The sequence below is a fragment of the Bombus terrestris genome, chromosome 18, assembly GCF_910591885.1.
Source record: "Bombus terrestris chromosome 18, iyBomTerr1.2, whole genome shotgun sequence".
NCBI lineage: Eukaryota > Metazoa > Arthropoda > Insecta > Hymenoptera > Apidae > Bombus > Bombus terrestris.
Window position 1 is genome coordinate 4,983,616 of NC_063286.1, and position 12,274 is coordinate 4,995,889.

At 33.9% G+C, this 12,274-nt stretch overlaps 1 protein-coding gene across 1 annotated transcript in view; it reads left to right on the plus strand.

Annotated features, from left to right (window-relative positions):
• Positions 1-12,274, plus strand: part of LOC105666782 — a 360,020-nt gene that overhangs the window by 316,021 nt on the left and 31,725 nt on the right. The gene's annotated exons all lie outside the window — the stretch shown is intronic.

The following is a 12,274-nucleotide window of genomic DNA, read 5'->3' on the forward strand; positions in this document are numbered from 1 at the left end:
CAATCTTCGATCGTCCATTCTTCGTAGGTGTCGACAAATTGTTTTCGTAATTTAATATTTTTGTTTGAAAGAGCTGGTTCACTTTCTTCTTCCTTCGCTCGTAAACCAATTCTCCTTAAAGAGCGACGAATGGTCCATTCGCTAGCACTTATTTCGATTTCCTGAGCAGCAATTTTTGGTGTTTCGTAACTATCCGACCGAATACAGTGTGCAACTTCACGCGCTGCTCTGCCCGAAATAAGTTGTGGTCTACCGTTTTGTGAAGAAATTGCTGCACTAACATTCTTTTTTCTTATTCTTGCAACCATCGTATGACTGACAGCACATTTCTCTGCAATTTGCCGCAACGACAAACCTTTATCACACAAACAAATAATACTGTTCCTTTTATCTTCACTAAGTGGCTTAATCTTGGATTAAGCATATCAAACTGAAAAGTAATCTAACAATGGTGTGGGACAGTTGACTGCGAAACAGTGGACAATCAGTGCTTATTGACAGTTTCGTTTCCCTGGCATTTAAATGCTATCATAAACGTTTCTGACGAAACGTGCAAAACTGTAAATAATTGTTTCAAAACACAATTATTATAAAGTATTATGTACATTACTAATGTTAATGAAAATGAACTATTACATTTCGTTAATCAGACGTAGCTTGTAGTTACTGTTACCTAATCTTTACCGTTCACGTGAAAAATTAGTCGTAGTATCGCCTTTTACATAAAATCAGCGGATTTTGCTCGTCGCTGTCTTTTCTTCGACGAACTTTACATTTTTGACTGTAATCATATTTTGCATTGTAATTGACGGTATACTACACAACTAAGCATATGCTGGACAGCTATGTACTCGTAAATGCTGTATACTTGACGTATGACCAGTTAATAATGTACGTTGCTGTTGTCCCTGCTTCGGCCCACAACTTTTCAGATAAACAGGCTGACGTGAGCATTGATCTTGTCATGTCAGTATTCTATTAATTCTCTTTGCGACGCCATTTATGACGTTTCCACATCAGACCTTTCGGGGTTTGTGTCCAGCTCTCTAAAATAACTTTCTATATCCTCGTTGCAGGATGCATCGTCTGTCCTGAATCCTCTTACCTTTTTGTTCTATTCTTATTCCGCTTTGGACATAATAATCTCTGATATGCCTTTGACCTTCATGCATTTGACAATAGTTTTTCGAGAAAAAACATCAGCAAGCGTATTACGTTTATATTTTATTAAATATCTGCTTTCATTTAATGAGTTGACTGGGAAATGACCATAAATGCCGGAATGTATTAACTCACAAACCTGGTCCGCCTGCATTTCCTTCAATTTCTGAGATTTCTGAGCTTAACATTGGCAGGAGTTTTCAACATCACGATTACTGTGCACTTTGTTTTTAAATTGTACCATTTTGTTCTGCTCTGTCTACTATCGTGTTTATTTCTGGGTTTAATTCATGAGAGTCTATCAGGTCTGTAAATATGAAACCGGAATTTGCTTGCCATGGTCCTAGCTGATAATGTAGTTATCACTAAACTGCGTCGTTGATGCCAAAAGTCTTTCTTGACATCTCAAAAACATTTTCGACTCAGAACAATACAAGTTTCATACAACAGCATAGTTTGCAATAGCGTTGAACATGTCGAATTTTGTGGCTGGAAATTACGATTTGCGGACAGCATTGATTTTCTGTTACCATTTGAAGAAAACTGCTGCAGAATCGCATCGAATGCTTGTCGAAGCTTACGGTGAGCATGCTCTTGGTAAATCACAGTGCTTTGAGTGGTTTCAAAAATTCAGAAGTGGCAATTTTGACGTGAGGAACGAAGAACGTGGAACGTGGAACGTGATGTATTATGAGCTGTTAAAACCTGGCGAAACCGTTAATACCGAGCGCTACCGACAACAAATGATCGATCTGAATCAAGCTTTGCGTGAAAAACGACCAGAATATCAAAAAAGGCAACAGAAAGTAATTTTGCTTCATGATAATGCACCATCACATACAGCAAAACCTGTCAAGGAAACGATCGAAGCGTTCGGTTGGGAAATACTTTCGCACGCGGCTTACTCACCAGACTTGGCCCCGTCCGATTACTATTTATTTGCATCGATGGGACACGCACTTTCTGACCAGCACTTCACTTCTTACGAAAATGTACGAAAATGGCTGGATGACTGGTTTGCCTCAAAAGAGCGACAGTTTTTTTTGGCGTGGCATCCACCAATTGCCAGACAGGTGGGAAAAATGTATAGCTAGCGATGGGCAATACTTCGAATAAAATATTTTTAATCATTTTCATACAATAAACGTGTATTTTCTATACAAATATTCCGGTTTCATATTTACATACCTGGTATGAACTACTCTCTTCTTTTGCACATGGTGCGTGTATCCACCATTTAAAAGCCTTTTGTCCCCCATGTCTACGATATTTAGCGATACTAGAAATTTATCATAATTCCTTTCCGGTTTGAATTCGTATGTTTTTCTGTCTCTCTCTGATTTCGTGCGACTGTCTCTTGTCATATGCACGCTATCCTTACGAATAAAGCACATCGTCGATTTCATCTTGTCACCGCACAGTTATGTTTCTTCTTAACCAATGTTAACCAGTTTCTTTTTTTACCAATGTGCCAGGCTTTCTTGGGTATTTCACCTTCAATTTCCTTCAGTTTCCCCTTGACATCCTCATATTACAACCAATAACACTCTCTTCATTTCAAGTGGAGTCATTCTATCGCCCTGTAAATCCGTTAATTGCATATTTAGCTTCTCGTAGCTCGGTTAATAAAGTATCTATATGCTACGTGTTCATCGCTTCTATTTTATTAAATATCATTCATCGCGGCTGTTTTAATTCTGGCCAAATAAGCGGGCATGTTTTTATCATTCTTCATTTTTAGATGATAAAACTCGTTCTTCAATCCGCATTCTGGATTTTAGCTGGTGGACTTATTCTAATATACTCCATATTCTTCCATCTGGACCTGTTGATTTGCCCCCACATTTAAGCCAATTCCAGTGGTCGTCTTATTTTCACTTGCGATATCAACTACTCTATGTACTTCTGTGACACTCGGATTCGATTAGATATTAGTCAAAGCAGGTCCAATGGTACTTTGCCTTTCCGGTATCACTTCATCCTGATTTTCCATGATCGAGAATTATTGCTTGGTAGTTTCGTCAGCCAAATTTCATTTTGGTTTTCTCCTTCCATTTCTGATCACAAGCCCTCTTTCCCATGGTCACAAGTCACATCTCTTCAACGTTGTTTGACGTCTCTGGATTCATAATCATCGTAGTGGGGGTTGAAGTACTTTATATCAGTCTTTCTGTATAATAGATACATTAATATATTATTTTTGTATTTAATGTATTTATTAATTATAATAATGATATTTTTGTATTTAATTTATTTATTATTTATATCACTCAACTACCTGGACTCTCGTATCATGGTATACCGAACTACGTTAGAACAAACCTGAACCTTTTTCACAAAATAAATATCATACGTATGTGTATTTCACTTAGTCATTTCATTGAATAATTTTAATAATAATTTTGTGCAAAAATTCAATTTTTATATATGTTCGTCGATTACTCAGGATTGGATTAAGCTATCGGAATAAAATCTTTCGCATCTTTTATAAGTAATCCATCGATAGGTCCCGTTTGCAAAATTTCTCCAATTTTTCCTTGTTATAGTTAACAATGACAATAGTTCGTTATTGCAGGGAATTGTTTGTTTACCAATTTCATTTTCCTCTGCAATTGTTAGACTGATATCGAGATGATTTCAAAGAGCGAAATTCCGTTTCCGCGTTACATAAATTCTGGTAAAAACGACAAGAAGAAACGGTTCGTTAGGGCAGTGGCTTCATGCAACGCGCTACTTCATAGTAAAATCGTTTCCCGATAGAAATTGTTTCTCTGAATTGTGAACAAACAGCTGCAGGACGTGCATTGGGGATGGTATTGCTTATTTGAATAGAATGCCGATTATGAGAGCATAAGTAACACCTTTCCCAAAGAAAGATCGTGTTGCGAGTGTAACAATGTGACCGTGCCTCGTTCAGCCGAGCACTGAATTTAAATATATACGACCCTATTGCTAGCTTGCAAATATTTTCTCGTTAGAACAAAGGTGATGTCGTTTCAGATTCTTCTTTTTTCCGCACACTTCGCGTCCTTTTGCGAAACGATAATTCTTAAATAAGTAGAGAAAAAGCGTCACGAAACACCGTATTGTTACGATTAACCCTGTTCCTTGTCGAATAGGTTCAGTCAAGTTTGCCTTTTCTTGTGTCAACTTCCAAAAATCGTGTTTAGAAACAAACCCTGTAATTTGCCACCCGAAATTTCTCGCACGAACTTTGTAAACAGCCTCCAAAGTTGTCAGACACAGGTTTCTTTGCGCATAATAACGAACCTAATAATCGGATCGCAAGACGTTACCAATAAAAATAATAGGTGTTGAAAACATCTGTCAAACGAGATGTCATCCAAATATACACTATCTTCAATTGATAATTATTTATGTAAAATTTAGTATACAGAGTAGAAACTTTGTGAGAGTATAGTTTTTATCATTCTGAGTTTAAAAGCGTGCAATATTTCATCCCTAAATATTTATTAGTCTTTTCAAAAAACTATTTAGGCGTTTCCGTGAAACTTAATTTCTACAATTTTCAAAAGTTGCATAGCAACTGGTCGGTGCTTTTTCAATTATCGAAGAGTTACACAATCACGTAATTATTAACTTACACATGATTATAGGATATGCTACAAAGTTTTTATATATGTATGATTAATATTCCGAAATAAAACTTTTTCTTTTAGAATTCGTTATTTAATAAAATTATGAATCGATAAATTTACTGTGAACTCATTTTATAAAAATTATAGGTTTTGAAAACATCTGTCAAACGAGATGTCACCAAAATAGATAGATAGATATCATCCAAATATACACTATCTTCAACTGTCAATTACTTATGTAAAATTTATTATACAGAGTTGAAACTTTGTGAAAATACAATTTTCATCATTCTGAGTTTAAATGTGTTGTATATATATATATATATTATATATATATAATTACACATATTACATATATATTATATATAGTATTATAGTATAGTATAGTATATTATATATAGTATTATATATATATATATATATATATATATTGATATAGTATATTAATATATATATATATAGTATATATATATTATATATATAGTATATATATATTATAGTTAACAATGACAATAGTTCCTTATTGCAGGGAATTTTTTATTTACCAATTTCATTTTCCTCTGCAATTGTTAGACTGATATCGAAATGATTTCAAAGATGATCTGAGTGAAGGGTTCGAAATTCCGTTTCTCAATATAGGCTTCAATTTATGTTTCCTTAAGGGGAAATATTATTCTACGGTTTTGTTTTTGAGATAATTCTACTTTTACTGCGAAATGATATGTGACACACTGTTAAGTTATATAAATATGCTTTTTTATCATTATTTGAGATACAATATCAAGTACAGTTGATTGATTCCTTATTCACGATATTTCACAATATTTCATTCATTAGTCATAATTAAAATTGAAATAGATAATAAACAGATAGAAATTAATTATCGCCTTATCAATGACGATGGAAAATATTTTACGTTGGTCCTGTAATATTCATCATTTGATACTGAAAAATGTAAAATAAAAGACTTTTCGTGAAAAAAAAAAATCGACTTTAAAAAACCCTAAAGAGTATGAAATAATTTCTATTTTATTTGTATTTTAGTTAAATAGCTAGGTCACTTATTTACTTACTAAAGACCTCACTAAGAATATTGCAACGTCCTCGAAAATTTGTAAATGTAAATTAATGTAAATGTAAATTTACATTTGTGTAAATTTGTAAATTAATGTAAATATAAATAAGTTGAAGTTTGTTACCATACCAGAAGCATTTTACGGCACTTTGCGCCGTTTTTGAGAAGGTTACGATATATTTATTTTGTTGTTTATTAAGTAAATAAATAATCCAACCGTTGTTGCATATGTGTCTAACTAAAATACAAATAAAATAAAAATTATTTCATGCTCTTTAGCGTTTCTCGAAGTCGATAATATTTTCCTTGAAAAACACCTTCTATCCCACATAAGTTTCGATTTAGAAAGTACGTTATGCAAATTGGTAACATAAATTTAATTTTGACTAAGGTGTGAAACATCCTTCGTACTAACCAAACAATTTTTTAAGCCATAAATTATTTTAATATTTATATTCAAGAATTTGTCAACATTAGAATTGATAATTCTTATCATACTTGTAATTTATAAATTATAATTGTTGGGAAGATGCATTTAATTAGCATGAAAATTACTTTGATTAACTATACAATTTTTTGAAGCTACTTGTGTTCGAAAGAGATTTTTATTTGGAAAATGGCTTTCCATATGTACCAACTTAATACAAATACCTGTAGTAAAAATAAATTTCTATTCAAGAATATGTCAACATTAGAATTGATCATTCTTATCATACTTGTAATTTATAAATTGTAATTGTTGGGAAAATGCATTTAATTAGCATGGACATTACTTTGATTAACTATACAATTTTTTGAAGCTACTTGTGTTTGAAAGAGATTTTTATTTGGAAAATGGCATTCCATGTGTACCAACTTAATACAAATACCTGTAGCAAAAATAAATTTCTATTCAAGAATTTGTCAACATTAGAATTGATAATTATTATCATACTTGTAATTTATAAATTATAATTTTTGGGAAGATGCATTTAATTAGCATGGAAATTACTTTGATTAACTATACAATTTTTTGAAGCTACTTGTGTTTGAAAGAGATTTTTATTTGGAAAATGCCATTCCATGTGTACCAACTTAATACAAATACCTATAGTGAAACTAAAATTCAAATGTCACAAATACAATTAAATTACGATTATTAATCAAGTTTCTTTCGTTTTATAAGAAAATAGCAGATGCACAATATTGTTTGCTTCATATTATTCTGTTGAATTACGTATGACCCATTTTATAGTAATAGAACAAAAACAAAAAAAACTTTTGGTACGATCTAATATAATAAAAGTGATACAAAACGTCCAAGGAATCAAATTTCTACCAATCCCACAGAAATTTGCAAGCCTATAATCTTGTCATACCCTCGAACAAATCCTCTACAATTAGTGCATACTGTTTGTAGCATTTTTGTTCGCAAATGTAAGGCGACAATGTGCAAACATCCTTAACGAACACCGAAGGACTTCCCAAAAAGAAAAGTGAAAATGTCAAATGTAAACTTACCACGCGTCGACGACCTAGAGAGGAGTCCTGAATGGACCATTCTCGCCAACGAGATAAATGGTCTGGAACAACTGTGTCGCTTGAACAACCATCGTCATCCTAGACGGCGACCATTGCGACATAATTATCATCGATATTCAATGCCTCAGATGCAGAAAGCAACGTCCGTTTGGATAGAACCTAGCAACGAATTGAACGAAGATTTTCAAACAAACGATGAATTTTCAAAGTATAATACCGAAGAGACACACGGCTGGAACTGGAAGCCGAAGACAGAATTCGAAAGAACTTATTTCTTCTATGATTATAATCAAGGGAATCATCTGCATGACACGCGGAAGGATTACGCTCCTTGCAACAAATCTTCGGGTCAAAATGGAAATACTCAGGAATCCGATGAATATCAGACGTGTCGTAGTTCGTTGCTGCGATCAGGTCGACCCGAAAGCTCTTTCAACGAGGGCAGCTTCGCGCAGATCTACAATAGGATCTACGACAACGAGCCTGCTTATAGTGGGACCAGAGAAAGGCTGCACGCGATCTTCGAGCACAACAGATACCTGAGAAGAAAGTTCTTCTCCAGCGCACCAGACAACGATGCGACCAATTATATCGACGACTTTCCCAAGGAGCTCGGGAACAAAAATCCCAGCTCGACGTTGAAGTACAACGGATTTGGAAGTACAGAAACCATCACCAGTCAGAGCAACCAGTCATCCTTAAGTAGCAGCGACAGGAAATCCAGGTGTCAGTCGAACGTCGCTACCTTCGGGGCCGAGGAAGACATTTGCAATAGCGAGTTCTCTCGTGATTCGAAGACTTTGGTAAACGTGGATCACGTGCAAGACGGGCGCATTATGTCGACCACGGCAAATGGAAGATTGTTAGTGAACATTGGATCGGAAAATGAGGTATGTCGAGTGGACGAGTCTACGGGTTTACACAATGCAGTTTCTGTGAACAATTCTACTCTAAATAATAGTTTAGCACCTGGGCAAAAATTCAATTCTATGGACAATTCCAAGTATGACTTAAATGATGTTAAACAATGTGATATGGTTGGTCAATACGAACCAAATGCATGGACGTGCTATGAACGTAACTTGGAATATAAGAACGAGAGTAAATATCAAAATGGGGAAGGCAAAATTAATGGCAGCGATGAAAAACTCGATCAACTATCGAATTGTCAAACCAATAGGAAGTATACGACGAAAGATATACTTCAACGGCGGCAGAAAACGAGCAAAACTAACAAATCTGAGAAATACGAGTCCTGGAGCGAAGATCAAAATAAAGATGCGTATATCTCAAATCTAGAGGAGCAAGGAATAAATATAGATCCTGAAGATTCCAAATATTCGTATCGATCGCAGGATAACTACAAATTAGTAGAAAATATCGTAGGATCCGATTTGTCCATTTCTGAAGCCAATAAATCAAATGGAACGCCATTGAACAAAGATGGGACTTGGATGAAAGATAAATTCACTTCACGACCGACAACGAATGGATGGGATTCTTTGCAAAATCTTTGCACGTCCCTACCAAATTTATCATTTTACGAAAAAACGTCGAATTCTTCGGATAATAATTTTACGAATAATTTAGCTACGAATCTACGTGATTCGAAATCAGGAACAAAATCCGAACTACTAATGAACATCCCAAACGACCAAGGCAGGCAAGAAAACAAAAAGACTGGCAGATATTTCGCGTCGCAGGTCGATCTGCCAAATACCTGCGGAGAACCCACGAGCTTAACTCTACGAAGAGTGAAAATAACAAAGGTGCCACCTCCTCTGGACTTGTTCAGAGTGAACGAAAGGTACGAAGAGATAGAAGCTCTTGAGAGGAAACAGTTGAACACTATGAACGCGTCTGCCGTTCGAAATTACGATCGCCCTGTACAAGGTCAGGCGACTGTCATCCAGGACGAAGGTTCCCCTGATGACAATCGACGAGACATAACCTATAAGCAAAAGCAACCTGAAAAAAGTGCCTGTCTTGACGAATGGCAGGTGGTAACTGTGTCTGAGAGTGGAAATTATCCTCGGAGATGTAATTTGGAACGATCTCACCGAACGAAGGAGCATTCACCGAACCAACGAGATTTGCATAAATCCTACGAGGATTCAACCACGATGAAGGGTCTACAATCGCCACAGCTGATGTCTAATTACAAGAACTCGATGAGCGACCTAGGAACGAGTGGCTCTAAGACGAATTCTGAGCAAAGTTCACAGGTGGCTGAGCTCGAGACGTTCCAAGGAAGAAGTAGCGGGGCCTCTTTGTTCGATCATATGAATTTGATCAGCGGACCACAAGCTAGGAGCGGAAGCACGCTTCCCTCGGTTTACGGGCCGATTCCGTACAGTCAGTAAACATGCGCATAATTTTTCTGAAGTAATTCTTTTTCTGCTATAAATATCCCGGGTACCGCTAGGATCGTCTTCTGCGCGTCTCTTCTTCTTCTCTCCCTTCCTGTCGTTACCAAACGTTAGAGTATATTTCTCTATCATGAGTACATCCACTTATGACGATGAGGATGTAATACCTAAGGAGAGGAAAGCGGTGCTTTAATGATGATAAACATGATGATAAAGGAAGAGTGGGAAATTATCCTTTTCTTCGTGTTTTATTGAAGATTTTAATTGTATATGATATTAAAAGAGGAATGGGATAGGGGAAGATAGAGGAAGATATCACTCGTTTCAAACAAGGATGAATACATCCGGTTACGTATTCAGTTTGACTACTATACTATACTAGGTTGGTTTAAGAGTGAAATTTTTATTTCTTTGTTGATATTGATTTAAAGCGTTTGTGGAATATTTGAAGAATACTTTTCGCGATAGAAGAGGATATTACGATTGGAGGTTGTTATGATATCATTTTAAATAATATAACAAATATTGGTATACATATATATGTATATGGTAATTGGTATTGTAATACAATATTAATACAATATTAATATAACGTATAATGTAGGGAAATGGTATTAAGGTCATGGAAATCTTCTCTTGAATTTTGGTATATTTTATTGGTATATTTTATTGCTATATTGGTATATTGGTATATTGGTATATTTTATTGGAATATTGGAATATTGGAATATTGGAATATTGGTATATTTTATTTATATAAAATATAAAAACATATTAATTAACACATTCACGGATAGTAATTTTATAGAAATTTATATGTTTTTTTTAATTAAAGCAATAATTTAATTAATTCCAATAAATACAAGACATTCTCTTTTTCTCCATTGATAACTAATAATATAAACTAATCAAAAAATTGGAAATTATAGATTATAGACCCTTTCTTAATAAGTTTATAATTTTAGTTGAAATAGGTTGATCAGACGACGTTAATTTAGAAAATTTACTTTTAACATTTTATTCGTTTCACTGTTAAGAGATATGGTTTGTAAAATTTCACTAATAATATTGGTCACATTGTGCTCTGGCTATACCATTGTTATGAAGAAACATACTGTTACGTCAACAGTCGTTAACGTATTACGATAAGATAATTTAAAACAAGATAAAATTATATGGTTTAGCATAAATATCATTATTGCGAATATTGGAACTGAATCAAATTACAAAAAATATGTTTCTTTGTACTCTTTATCATATTGAAAAATATGTCATATATATCCTTTGATAGTACTTTTTAGATTTCCTACAAATAATTATTCGGTTAAATTAATTAATTATTTAGATGATTAAATGGGTGAATCATTCATCTTGTCGTTTTGTTTCTTCTCGTATATAAGATTCGATATTTAATAGACCATACAGCATTATTATTATTATTATTTGTTTTTTGCAAATCTGATACCTTAATTCATTCAAAAAAGTTATTCACTGTAATTGTTAAAGAAAGATGCATTATATATGTGGCGTATTTTGTTTCAACATAGTTCAGGAAATAAATGTAATCATGATGGTGAAATATCTTATAGCTGGTCAGAGACTCATCAGACCGAAACGCATCGGTCGTTTACACATAATTTGTGCCACAAGCTTTCCCATCTTTTCTCTTTTAAATCTGCGCGTCAAATTTTGCTGTCCATTTAATTGCGAAAAATTAAGCAACAATTATTTTCTTTTTCTATTATTCCTACACACATTTGAGTTTAATATAGTTTTCAAATGTCAATTTAAATTGAATTAAAGTATTATTGAATTTGACGTTTGCATTGTACAGCACGTTAATGTGTATGGGAATGGATATTGTAATAAACAGATGAAAAAAATTTTCAATTACAATTTGAAAATCCATTCGCCTATTTTCAAGTTTTTAATGATATTTAAAAAAAACTTTAAACGGAAAATGGTTCATTGTCATTTTGGGTTTATAACGTAAACATAGTATAAAATTTAAAATTCTAGTTGTAGAATATATAGAAAATGTTATGTAAGGTACATTGCGTAAAAAATATTTTATACATTGTTTTAATTGATTGTAACAGATTTTGTTCGATTCTCAGTCAAAAAAGAGTGATAATAATATCGAAGGTTATATAAGTATTATTTAATAATTAACGAAAAATTTAGAGGCTTTTGATATGTACTTAAATGTACTATACATAATTAATTCGAATTAAATATTTACATTACAGTAATTAGATAATGAAAATAAAACATTATATAATATATAATCATGTTTTTGTTTCAATAAAAACAATATATTATAGTTATGTATGATGTGTTACAAGCCGAAGAGGGTCGGGTTATTTCAAGGTTAGGAAATTGTTCGTACAGCTGACCCAGTGTTGCTAGTCGCATCAGTAGCCGAAGGATCTAAGTGGGGGGGATGAACCGACGTGTAGCTAACGTCAAGAGCTGTTGGTAAACCAACGTGTCGCGATACGATGTATGGTTAACACCATGAGCCACAAGAAACATTATGAGCCGGCTTC